At 48.2% G+C, this 11,623-nt stretch overlaps 1 long non-coding RNA gene across 1 annotated transcript in view; it reads right to left on the bottom strand.

Moving 5' to 3' along the window:
* Nucleotides 1-250: 250 nt before the first annotated feature.
* The window catches only part of LOC144892506 (uncharacterized), a 52,201-nt gene continuing 40,828 nt past the window's right edge, over nt 251-11,623 (bottom strand). The window contains exon 3 of the long non-coding RNA XR_013623708.1: nt 251-973. This is a non-coding gene — a long non-coding RNA (uncharacterized LOC144892506). The remainder of the gene's footprint in view (nt 974-11,623) is intronic.

The raw sequence follows: 11,623 nt of genomic DNA, 5'->3' as shown, positions 1-11,623 counted from the left end.
ACGTCCTGAACTTCTTCTTTTTTTTTTGTATACTGAATCGAGGCTCGTGAAAGCTAAATTGTGAGTATCTCGTTAGTTGAATATTTTGAATCTGATTGTGGAATCAGTTCTGCCACGTTTTTGGACATAGGATGTTCATGGACACTTATAACATTCATTTCTGTGGAGGTTTTCACCTTTCCCCTTGGTTTTCACCTTTCCCCTTGGTTTCACCAAGGTGATAAAGTAGGTAATGACAACACAATTTTCAGAGGTGTTTTAATACATAATGACTGTTTACACTGTGATATTTCATATACTTATAGCAAGCAAAACTTCATGAGAAACATTTATACTTGTAGAACAGCACAAGTAAATACCTCTTAAAACAGAAATCAATTTTTAAACTCAAATGATCAGGATATTCAAAACATAATTCAAGAAGTGTCTTTGTGGGTTTGTGGGTTTATTTGGCTTTTGTGGACTCTTGATGGAATGAGTTGATAACTGGTGGTTGTACAAGGGGTGTGTGTCAAAAGGTTTTAGATGGATTAAAATAAAACTTCATAGCTCGTGATTCAGGGTTGTGGGATGACTTAATTCTCTGTAAATATGTATGACATAGCACAACTATCAGGATTGTACAAGTTGTACTGAAACATCCCAACTGTGGGTGAATTAACCCAACTGCCCAAGAAATGGTTCTTTGCTCATGCCATAAACTTTACAAACTTCAACATACATTATTGATTGATGCAACAAACTTCTTTCTACAGAAATCAGAAACACAGAGAAATAGTTGAACAGATGTTTAGAAACTTTTGTGAATAAAACTATAATTTGTCATGACACAGCAACTGTTGACAACATAACTCAAATCCAGGACAGTGTAACTATAACACGGCCATGTTCCTCCACCAAGTGAAAATGCACAAGTTTCTGGTGTGAAGATTTAGAGCACGACGCTGACGTTATCAACACCAGATTTGGTAATCTGCAGGTCAAAAGATATGAAACAACAAATAAGCAAATGCTATTATTACATGCTGTCATTGATTTATAAATCTTGGTGTTCGCTTACTGGTTAAGGCAACTGGCTTAAAATATTGGGGTCCTGAATTTGAGCCCCTGTTGTGCTGTACATAACACCAGGTGGATGGACACAGCCTGACATCCTTCTGAGGTGAGGAAAATGAGTACCAGCTCTGGGAAAATAGCTATTCGAGTATCCTGTGTTCGAGTGGCCACGCGTCCTGCGTTGTGCCCATAGCCAATGAAACTTCATTGGCAGCTCTATGCGCGTCATAGCGTGAGAGCAATGTCCTTTTTTTTTCTTTCTTTTTTGTATACAACATCGAGGCTCGTGTAAGAGCCAACATTAATGACAAATAAACAAACGGACACATAAGACAAAATAAAGGGAGCGGGAGACCAGATGGGGAGATGGGGAAGCACACAGGTACAACATTTGAGAGCAGGGACATCGGGAGATCTGTGGGAGGGAGAGGGCTTGAGGGGAGGAGGCGTGGGAAGGGCGGTGGGGGGACGAGGGAGGTAAAAAAAACACGGAGTAAAAAAACCAAACGAAAAAAAAAACACATGGACACAGCTCGGACCTCCAGGAAAGAAGTCGGTATTTCAAAAAAAGGGGATCTGGGGTGAATTAGCGGGGGTAGAAAAGATCAAGGTTTTGGGTGGGGGAAGATAAGAGATGGTGGTAAACAGCTGTTTTAAAGACCTGGAGGGAGGAGTGGGATTGAAGAGAGTGAGGGAGTTTGTTCCAGAGGCGGGAGAAAAGAGGAATGAAAGAGTGAAGGTGAGCAGAGAGCCGAGATTTCGGCAGTTTAACCATCAGAGGGTGGCTGGCAGATCTTGTGCGACCTGTAGGAATATTTGGGGGACAGAGCACAGAGAGAGCTGGGGGAGCAAGGCCGGAGAGGAGTCGGTAGAAGACAGAAAGACCACCTACCTGCCTGCGGTGAGTGAGTGAAAGGCCCTCAGAGATAGCTTCATCGCGGGAGATTCCAATGATTCTGAAAGCTTTGGATTCAACAGCGTGAAGCCGAGCCAGGTGTGAGGCAGGAGCACCAGCCCATAGGGGAGAACAGTATTCCATTGAGCTGCGGATGAAAGCCTTGTATGTGGTGAGGAGCTCAGGTGTGCCTAGGAAGGACTTCGCACGACGGAGGATGCCCAGTCGGTGACTGGCTTTGGAGGCCAGCTTGGAAATGTGGTTTTCCCAAGAAAGATCATGGCAGATGGTGAGACCCAAAAGCTTGAGCGACAGAACTTCTTGGAGAGGATTGTTGAGAAAGTAGATGGCAGGGTTGTCCAGTCGAGCTTTTCGGAGAGACATAGTAAGAGTGTGAGATTTGTCAGGATTGTAAGACATGTTCCACATGTTTGACCAGTCTGTGATTTTGTCCAGGTCTTCAGAGAGTGAGGAGGCTGCAGACTGCCGATCTGAGGGAAGAGGAATGGAGCGGCAGAGAGTGGAGTCATCAGCAAAGAGATACAGAGGATTTTCCAGAGAGTCGGAGAGATCATTGATAAAGACCAGAAAAAGCACAGGGCCCAGCACACTGCCTTGGGGAACTCCAGCCTGAACGGGAAGACTCCAACAAATCTTCTGCCAAACAGGCGAAAAAGGCTCCCATCAAGGTGATCACTCCAGCAATGGTGGCAACTCTGGACAGAGTAAATCTCTCAGATCGGCGTGCTATGTTTGTGGCCAGTGCTTTTGCACAATCTCTTGGTCATACCATTGAAGACATTTCTCTGTCACACAGTGGAATTCGTCGTGCTCGAATTCGTGGAAGGGAAATAATGGCCACTGAAGAAAAGGCAAATTTCTCATGTAATAGCCCACTCCTACTACACTGGGGTGGGAAACTGCTCCCTGATTATACTGGCAATCACAAAGAATCTGTTGATCAGGTAGCGATACTTGTAACTGGTATGAATACTGAGAAGTTGCTTGGAGTCCCAAAAATTCCCCAAAGCACTGGTGTAGCACAAGCAAATGCATGCATACAACTTATTGAGGAGTGGAATGTCAAACAGTTGGTGAAAGGCGTAGCGTTTGACACCACTGCATCCAACACAGGGCTGAGAAACGGAGCATGTATCCTCATTGAAGCAGCTTTGGAGGTCAATTTGGAGGTCAATGGAGGAATTTGGAGGTTTTATTCATTAAAATTTGTCAATATTTTGAGCAACCTCTAAATATTGTCCAATCAAGCTCAAGTTTTCACCACAAACTACTTTCTTCAATAGGAACAGGGGCAGGCTTGTGGAGAAATGAAAATCCAATCCTCAAATTTTTGGACCACCCTAACCTACAGGTTACAAATTGCAGTTGAATTGGTCATATTGAGATGAGAAAGAAGCCATTCAAGAATGTTTCATGCTCTGCAGCTCGTTGGTTTGCAACTGTTTCAAAGTTAATATTATGAAGCTTTTTGCTGCTACTGCTGTGAAAATAAAATACAATGTTGAACTGTGGTTGTGACCAAGGACACCGGAAACATCATCATCATCAATGGACTCTTTATGGAGCATCAGGACTGCCAAAGTACTTTTAGGGAGGGTTCAGCTGGATGGTTTGCTTTTGACTTTTGACTTTTGACTTGTAAAGTATCTCGACAAACTACGATCAATTGTCGTACGCGTTTATTCACTCTGCCGTTCAAGGCCCGATTCACAGCAGCGCCATCCGAGCTCTGGCGTAGGGATACAACCCGGTCCCGGTGTAGGGATACAACGGTGAACATTTGCACTGCATACATGACATCCTCCCCTTTAAGTCCAAAATTACCAAGAGCAATACGTGCTAGATTTCCAGAATTGACATTTCAAAAGCAACATTTCCAAAACATGTGAAAATATGTGTGCAAACGGTTATGAGAATAATGAAAATACGTGAAAATAGAACATGTGTCAACGTGAAAAAAAACATCTTCAAAGATTCAACCGGTCGGGTGCTTTTCTCTCACGCATTGAGCGTCGCGGTGTACCAGTGGATACAGAGTCCGAGGTGATTCCTTTGGGTCGCGGTGTACCAGTGGATACAGAGTCCGAGGTGATTCCTTTGGTCTCCACGGAGGGTGTAGCGTTTGCAGAGGTTTTCGGGGCATCCGAGCCGGCTGGAGCGGCCACGACGATCTCCGGCAGTGGCGGGTCGAACTGTTGTCCTGACTGTGACGATGCTACAGGCTCCATCGACTCACAGTGACGGTAGGTTATGTGGTCCTGATGTCGACGAATTTCGCGGCCGCCCTGCAGGCGAATCACACTGGACAGTGGACCTGGCTTCTCGATGATGTCCCCCGGTAGCCACGTCGCACCTGCACCAAAATTTCGGGCAAACACTGGATCTCCAATGTTGATACATCGACTGTTGGACGTCTTATCATGCACCATCTTTTGATTAAGCTGGCTCTGATAAACATTTGATGATATGTCTGGTTTGAGATTGTCAAGTGTCGATCTCAAGTGTCGTTTCATCAATAACTCAGACGGAGCTGCACCGGTTGTTGATTGTGGCGTGATGCGGTATTTGAACAGGAGACGAGACAGCTTTGTTTCCAGGGTTCCCTCCTGAAGTTTCTGCAATCCGGATTTGATGATTTCCATGGATCGTTCGACCAAGCCATTTGAAGCCTGGTGATGTGGGCTGACAAACTTATGTTTGATGCCGTTCCGACGTGTGAACTTGGCAAACTCGGTACTGGAAAAACACGAACCGTTATCACTCACGATCATCCTGGGCAGACCATGAGTGGCGAAACAGCGTCTGAGTCTTTCGATGACAATGGCTGACGTAGTACCACGCGTCACATAGGCATCAATCCATTTTGTGTGCGCGTCCGTAATTATTAGAATCATGCTGCCGTTAATAGGCCCGGCATAATCGAGATGTAGGCGATGCCATGGTTCGCTGGGCCATTCCCAGGGATGCAGTGGCGCTTTCGCAGGTGTATTCCGGGTGCACTGGCAGGGGTAACAATGTCGAACATGATGTTCGATATCAGCATCAAGATTCGGCCACCACACATAGTTTCTGGCGAGTGACTTCATCTTCACAATCCCGGGGTGACAGTCATGGATTTCATCCATGACCCTGGAATGCAGCTTTTTCGGGATCATGACACGACATCCCCAGAGTAGGCAACCATTTTCCACGCTGAGTTCGTTTTTACGTGCTTTAAAAGCCGCAAAATCTGGGTCACCCTCAGGTAGCAAATGCCATCCAAGCTGTACAGCCTGGACAGTTCTGGACAGAACGGGGTCTCGTCGAGTATGAGTGCGGATCTGGCCGGAATCGACAGCACAATCTTCCAGATGATCCATCAGTGCGATAATGGATCCTGGTGTAGGCGAATCATCAACGGATTCTGGAAGGGGTAACCGACTCATGGCATCTGCATTTGTGATAGACGAACCGGGCTTATAACATATGGTGTAGTCATAAGCAGCGAGAAACAGGGACCAGCGGATGATCCTGGGCGGTAGTGTGTCAGATGTCGCCTTAGTTGGACCAAACAGACTGATCAGCGGCTTGTGATCAGTGCGAATCGTGAAATGATGTCCAAGAAGGTACTGGCGAAATTTGCCGACGCCGAAAACGATTCCCAATCCTTCCTTGTCAAGTTGGGAATAGTTTTTCTCTGCCGGGGACAACGTTCTGGATGCAAATGCAACCGGTCTTTCGTACCATCAGGCATCACGTGTGATAATACACTCCCCACTCCATACCGACAGGCATCGCATGTCAGCACAAGATCCTTCTCTGGATCAAAATGAACGAGAACATTGGACGATTTGAGCAGATCCTTAGAGGTCTGGAATGCTGATTGTTCAGTAGACCCCCAGCTCCAGGAGACTCCTTTCCTCAAAAGCCGATAAAGGGGGCCCAAAACGTCGGTCACATTCGGGATGTAACGACCATAGAACTGAAGCAAACCGAGGTATGACTTTAATTCGGTCACATCTCGTGGAGAAGGAGCATCCTTGATAGCTCGGACTTTCTCATCTGTCAGGTGTAGACCCTCGGCATCAATCGTATGACCCAGGTATGTGACTGATGGCACCATAAACTTGCACTTGTCTCGATGCAAACGTAGGCCGGAGTCCGAAATCTTCTTCAGAACTCTCTCCAGGTTCTGTAGATGTTCCGCGTCCGTACGACCAGTAACCAGAATATTGTAACGAATGTGGAAACGTTACAATGTGAACGTTACAAAAGTACGGTAACACCCTGTTAATGTAAATAATGGTCGCAGTCGGCGTCCTAGTTAATTGCATGAAACTTACACGCAGGTCACGATATATCTTTTAAATAGTGTATTTCCTTATTCCATGTAGGCTAAATATGTGTTTTCCCACTAGATTGACTTTGCATTGTATCAAACAAAATAAGCGTAGGCCCTTCCAATTTCCCCAAAACCTCCCTTCCAATTGCCTTCCGCATTTTGGCCGGTTTTCTTCAAACCACCATTGGCCACGAGGTAGGGTTGGGGAAGAAAGGCGTGTCTCCACCTCGTCATAAGAGGGAAGGAGTGAACCAGCCCTAACAGCCAATCAACACTGCGGTGAGTGACCCGGTAGGCGTGCCCTCGGAGTCGGCGGCTTGATTTCGCTCGAGGTGATAAAAGCGACTGTAAGGGACTGCTTTACCAGATGGCCTTGGGAGATGAGCAAAGAGACTGCACCAAGAGGCGGTGAGATGCGAAACGCTCCAAGCCAAAGAGGAGAGGTACTCGGCAAGGAAACCAGCTTTGGAGAGACGCGCTGAAAGGAGGGAGACGGCTCCACCCCAAAGAAGAGGAGCAGGTGTGCCGAACCAGCGCGTGACGTCTACCGCGGTGGATACACGACGGAGGGTTTCCCGCCAAAACCGCGAGGAATTGCGAACTGCGGCCTCCCGACCTTGCCTCCCTCTCAAGCAATCAATCTCAAGCCCTACCTGCCTGCAATATCCCCTGTGTAAGTGTGAACGTCCTGTCCTACTCGTTTGTCTTGGGGCTAAGTAAAAATGAATAGTGTAAGTTAATGATTCGCTGTGTTACTGCTTCTTCCATCCATTGCTTGTGTGTGTATAATAAAATCTGTTCTTCCTCCGTATTCTTCTTCTTCTTCTTTTTCATTCTCTTTCGGTCGCTTTAGAGATTTCCCGATTGAATATCTGTGGGGCGATCTGGTCAACGTCGGGTGGAATCGGGTTTTAATCGGGGAGTAACTGTTCGGACGCGGTTAAATACACCACCGCTCGGTCAATATAACATTTAAAAGCCGCGTCTGTAACATTTGGTGTCGAGGAGTTGGATTCGGACCTGGGACTAAATTTATTAGGCCCAAATTTTGGAACACCAATTGTACCATTAGGGTAACAATTGGTGTTGGGGAAGTGGAATTCGATCCGGAGCGCGTTTCACGCGCTCGAAATTATAACGGCGAAATTTGATTTTGTTTTATAAAGCAAAACCCGAATTTTGAGATCGCGCCATGGACAATCAAGGCGATCGGATGTCGGTGGGAGAGATAGACAGGGTGGAATCGACCCAGGACCTCGGGGAAATGTATGTGGAGGATAGGGAGGAGGAGAAAAATAGCAATGTGGTTGCGGAAGTATCAGACGCGCAAAGTGGCGTCCTCACGCACGTGGGTGAAGCGGCACCAAATTTTGCCGCGACCGTGGCAGCGCCCCTGGTGGATTCGAACCTTTTTATGTTGCAAATGAGGGCCCTTATGGAACGAATGGGAGACCAAATTGTGGGAATGAGGGCTGATAGTGAGCGGTTGGGAAACCAAATGGGGGTAATGGGAAACCAAATGGGGGTAATGAGGGACGAAGCGAGGGGTACCGGTGAGAAGTTAGACAATAATTTTGAGGGGTTAGACAACGGGATAAAAGAGGTAAAGAATGGGTTAACGGGGGTGGAAAACAGAATGGCTGCCCAGGAGAATCAGTTAGAGGGGGTAAAAAATGGGTTAATGGGGTTAGAAAATAGGATGGAGGACAAATTGCGGGAAATAGGGGAACAATCTGCCAGGGAAATCAAACAAATGGGAGAGCAAATAGAGGAGGTGAAAATCGGGGTAGAAACCAAACTGGATGCTCAGAGGGATGAATTGGGACAGATGAGGGTGGCATCTACAAAATAGATGGAGGAAATACGACGAGGGGTAAGTGAGGAGGTTTCGGGGCTACGCGAGGAGGTAAAGCGAGGGGAGATGCGTATGGAGAAAGAGGTGAGAAATAATACGGCTAAGTTACAAGGGGGAATAGAAGATCTGACGGAGGAGGTGGAACAGCTGACAGAGGGACAAACGAAACTAGTGGAGCAGGTTCAAAAGAACACTGCGGTACTAGGAGGGTTAAAGGCGACACAAAAAGAAATTAAAAACGAATTAATAGCGACACAGAGGCAATGTCAGATGGTACGTGAGGAACTGACAATGAGGGTGGACGAGGTGACAGAGATAATGGAGACAAAGGACCGAGAGGTGAGGACGCACATCGAAACGGTTAAGGTAGCCTTAGAGGACGAACTTGAGGAGACGCACCGAGAAATAAAAGAGGTTAAACAAAAATTAGAGGAAGTGGAAGAAGAGGTGAGTGAAATTAAGAAGAGACGGAGGGAAACTAAGAGAGAAATAAAGGAGGAGATAGCGGAATATGTGCAAGGTCGGTGCTCAACTCATAATGTGATGCTCACTAACCAAATAAAGAGTTTGCAGGTGGCAAAGGAGGTGCGGAGACGAAGTACGTAGGTGAGTGGCAATGTATATGATGTGAGGAAAGCTTCAGTCGGCTTGGGGATTGGTTTGGATCCGGGTGTTCGTGAAAGGCCGTTGGTGAAGTGTGTGACAGGTCAGGTGTGCGAAAAAAGAGGTGTGCGAGAATGTCCGACCATGGGGTGTGTGAGGAAAAAGTGCACGCCGAGGAGTGAGTGTGCCATCAAGAGTGAGTTGGTCGAAGCGCGTGTGCGAGGGGGTACATGGAAGCGTGGTGTGGTGAGTGTTACGGAGGAAGTAACGAGAGAGTGTATACCTGTGGTGAGTGTTACAGAGGATGTAACGAGAGAGTGTACACCTGTGGTGAGTGTTACAGAGGATGTAACAAGGAAGTGTACGCCTGTGGTGAGTGTTACAGAGGATGTAACGGGAGGGTGTGCGCGAGAAAGGTGTGTAACGGACGGGTGCATGAGGAAAGAGTGTGCTGTCCAGAGTAAGGGTGAGTGTGCGGTCAAGAATGGAGGTGAGAGTAGTGAGAGTGAAACGGAGCGTGAGTTGGTTATGACAGGTGAGTGAGGATGTACACCTGGAATGGAAGGATGCACACCTGGAATGGTAGAGCGTGTGTGGGAAGGCACATTTGAGTTGGTGGTGAGGCACGTGGTTGGGTGTGCGAATGAGAGCACACCTGTGATTGTCACAGAGGAGGTGACCGAGGAGGGGGCGCGAAGAGGTGTGTTGGTGAGGTGTGCGACCAACGAATGTGTGCCAAAATGTTCGGTGGTCGGGTGTGTGACCAAGTCGGCAAGCGGAATGAGTGTACCGAAGTGTGTAAGGAAAGGTACGAGGAGAATGGGAACAGCTGCATGTATGAGCAAGAAAGGTGTAGCGTATGCATGTAAGCGTCCAGGTGAAGCGTCGACGGTAACCGGTTTAGCGGTTAGGGCGACTTATAGCCGAATCGGGCCCTCGGCGCGCGTCGGGCAGCTTCGCGTGCCGCGAGGACCAGCGGGGATCCGAACCACGGCGGTTTCGAAAGAACCGCCGTACACGATCCGCGCTGTGCCTCGCTTGGAACGGCCACGTCCGGGCTCCACTAGGCAGAGCGGGCAGCTGAATAGGAAGGGTCGTCATGGCGACCACGTTGAGTTGAGAGGTGCCGGCAGGTCGAGATCAGGACATTGGATGGCTCCACGCCGAGGTGGTGCGTGGGATCTCGGCCCGGGTAAGCCCCCGCCCCTGCCCCGAATGCGGGACGCATCCAGCCGCCGGCACAAAAGAATCCGCGTTCATTGCTCGGCTGTACGAAGCCGGGCTGTAGATGTGAATTGGCGCACCGAGAGGATGTAATAAGTAGACGGGTGATGGTGAAAGTGATAGTGAATTGATACGAAATTTCGAAAAGTGGGTAGAATTGGCAGTAAATGGAAAATTTTTGAATTGGTTGGAATCTGGACGAACAAAATTGATAGTGAGAGACCCCCGATGTGGTGGGATGGCAAATCCACCATCCCTCACAGGTGGGGCAAATGCGCAATAGCTTATGGGGTGTATGGCAGTGGAAACTAGCCCGGGTGGGTTAGGATATTGATAGGGATCTAGCGAAGATGACATTAGGTAACGTTAAGTTTAGTTAGTGACTGATACCTGTAGTGGGGACGCAGGTAGATTAGTGTGGATTATAATGACGTGGGAGCGCAATAGTTTAAAGGGACGACTGGGAAGCGCAAGTTTAAGAGGGGAGTGGTTAGCTGAGATGATGCCGTGTGTGTGAAGATTGAACAGGTGAGGATTGGACAGGTGTGATTGAACAGGTGTGATTGCACAGGTGTGCAACTGAACAGGTGAATGGAGCAGTGTATGAGGGAGTAGTGGTGATTGCGTGTTGTGCTGACCAAATGGTCCAGGAAGAAAGGAGGGTGCAGGTGGCACCAGGTATGATTGCACAGGTGTGCAACGACAGGTGAATGGAGGACAGGTGTGTGGAATAAATGGTTGTATGGAATAAATGGTATGGAGTATTGGAATGGATGGTCGTGGAGTGAGAATGGTGGAAATTGTGGAGTGGAGTGGATGGTGCGAAGGTGTGAATGGGGGAAGAGTGGACCCCCATCACGGATACCCGGGGCGGGTAGTGTAAGTGTTAGGTAGAGGGTACAGGTAAATTGTGGTTGGATATTGGCATCTGTGGTGCGGGTGGCAGAATGGTATTTGGATGGGTGCATTAGTGTTGTGGAAATGGCTGGGCGTGTAGCCTGTTAGTGTGTGTAGTTGTTTGGGCGCTCCACCACTGTAAGGATGTCGGCCAGGTGAGGCCGCAGGTGGGCTCTGGGAGCCGGTAGTAGTTGTTGTGGATGGGGCCCGAGGATCCGGAGGACGGACCCGGGTAGCCCAGTGCCAGAGGGCACCATGGGGTGACAGAGCCAGGAGAGGGGCTGTCCCCAGTTAGTTAGGTTAGGGTGAGGAGCTAGGTAAGCTCGGGTGGCAACTACAGTGGTGGAGGTGTGCAGGTGGGTAGACCTGTTGGGAGAGCTAGACGTCGCAGCCCAGAAATTGTGTGAGAGCACCGGGAGATGAATCGGGGGAGTGAGACCCCAAATTGAGAAGCACCACAGTTTGGCCAATGGGAATTGGTTATTAGAACCCATAGTGTAAGTTGGCCAATGGATTGGCAGGGAAAGACCCCGGGTAGTGTAAAGTGTGTTTAAGTCATTTAGAAAATAGTTAGGATGAAGGATCTCCTCGCACCATCTGCATCCACTCACCTGAGGTGACAGGTACTCCACACCATGCCATGTTTTGATAATTTTTTATGATGCAAATGTTTGGATTGTGAGACGCATCATGACGTGGGTGTGACATTGTGCGTAATTCCATCTCTCCCTCCTTATGAGGATTGATGATG

This window comes from Myxine glutinosa, chromosome 6 (assembly GCF_964187855.1).
Source record: "Myxine glutinosa chromosome 6, kmMyxGlut1.1, whole genome shotgun sequence".
Classification (NCBI taxonomy): Eukaryota; Metazoa; Chordata; class Myxini; order Myxiniformes; family Myxinidae; genus Myxine; species Myxine glutinosa.
Note: the sequence above shows the minus strand (reverse complement) of the source record. Positions and strands in the feature narration are given on the sequence as shown.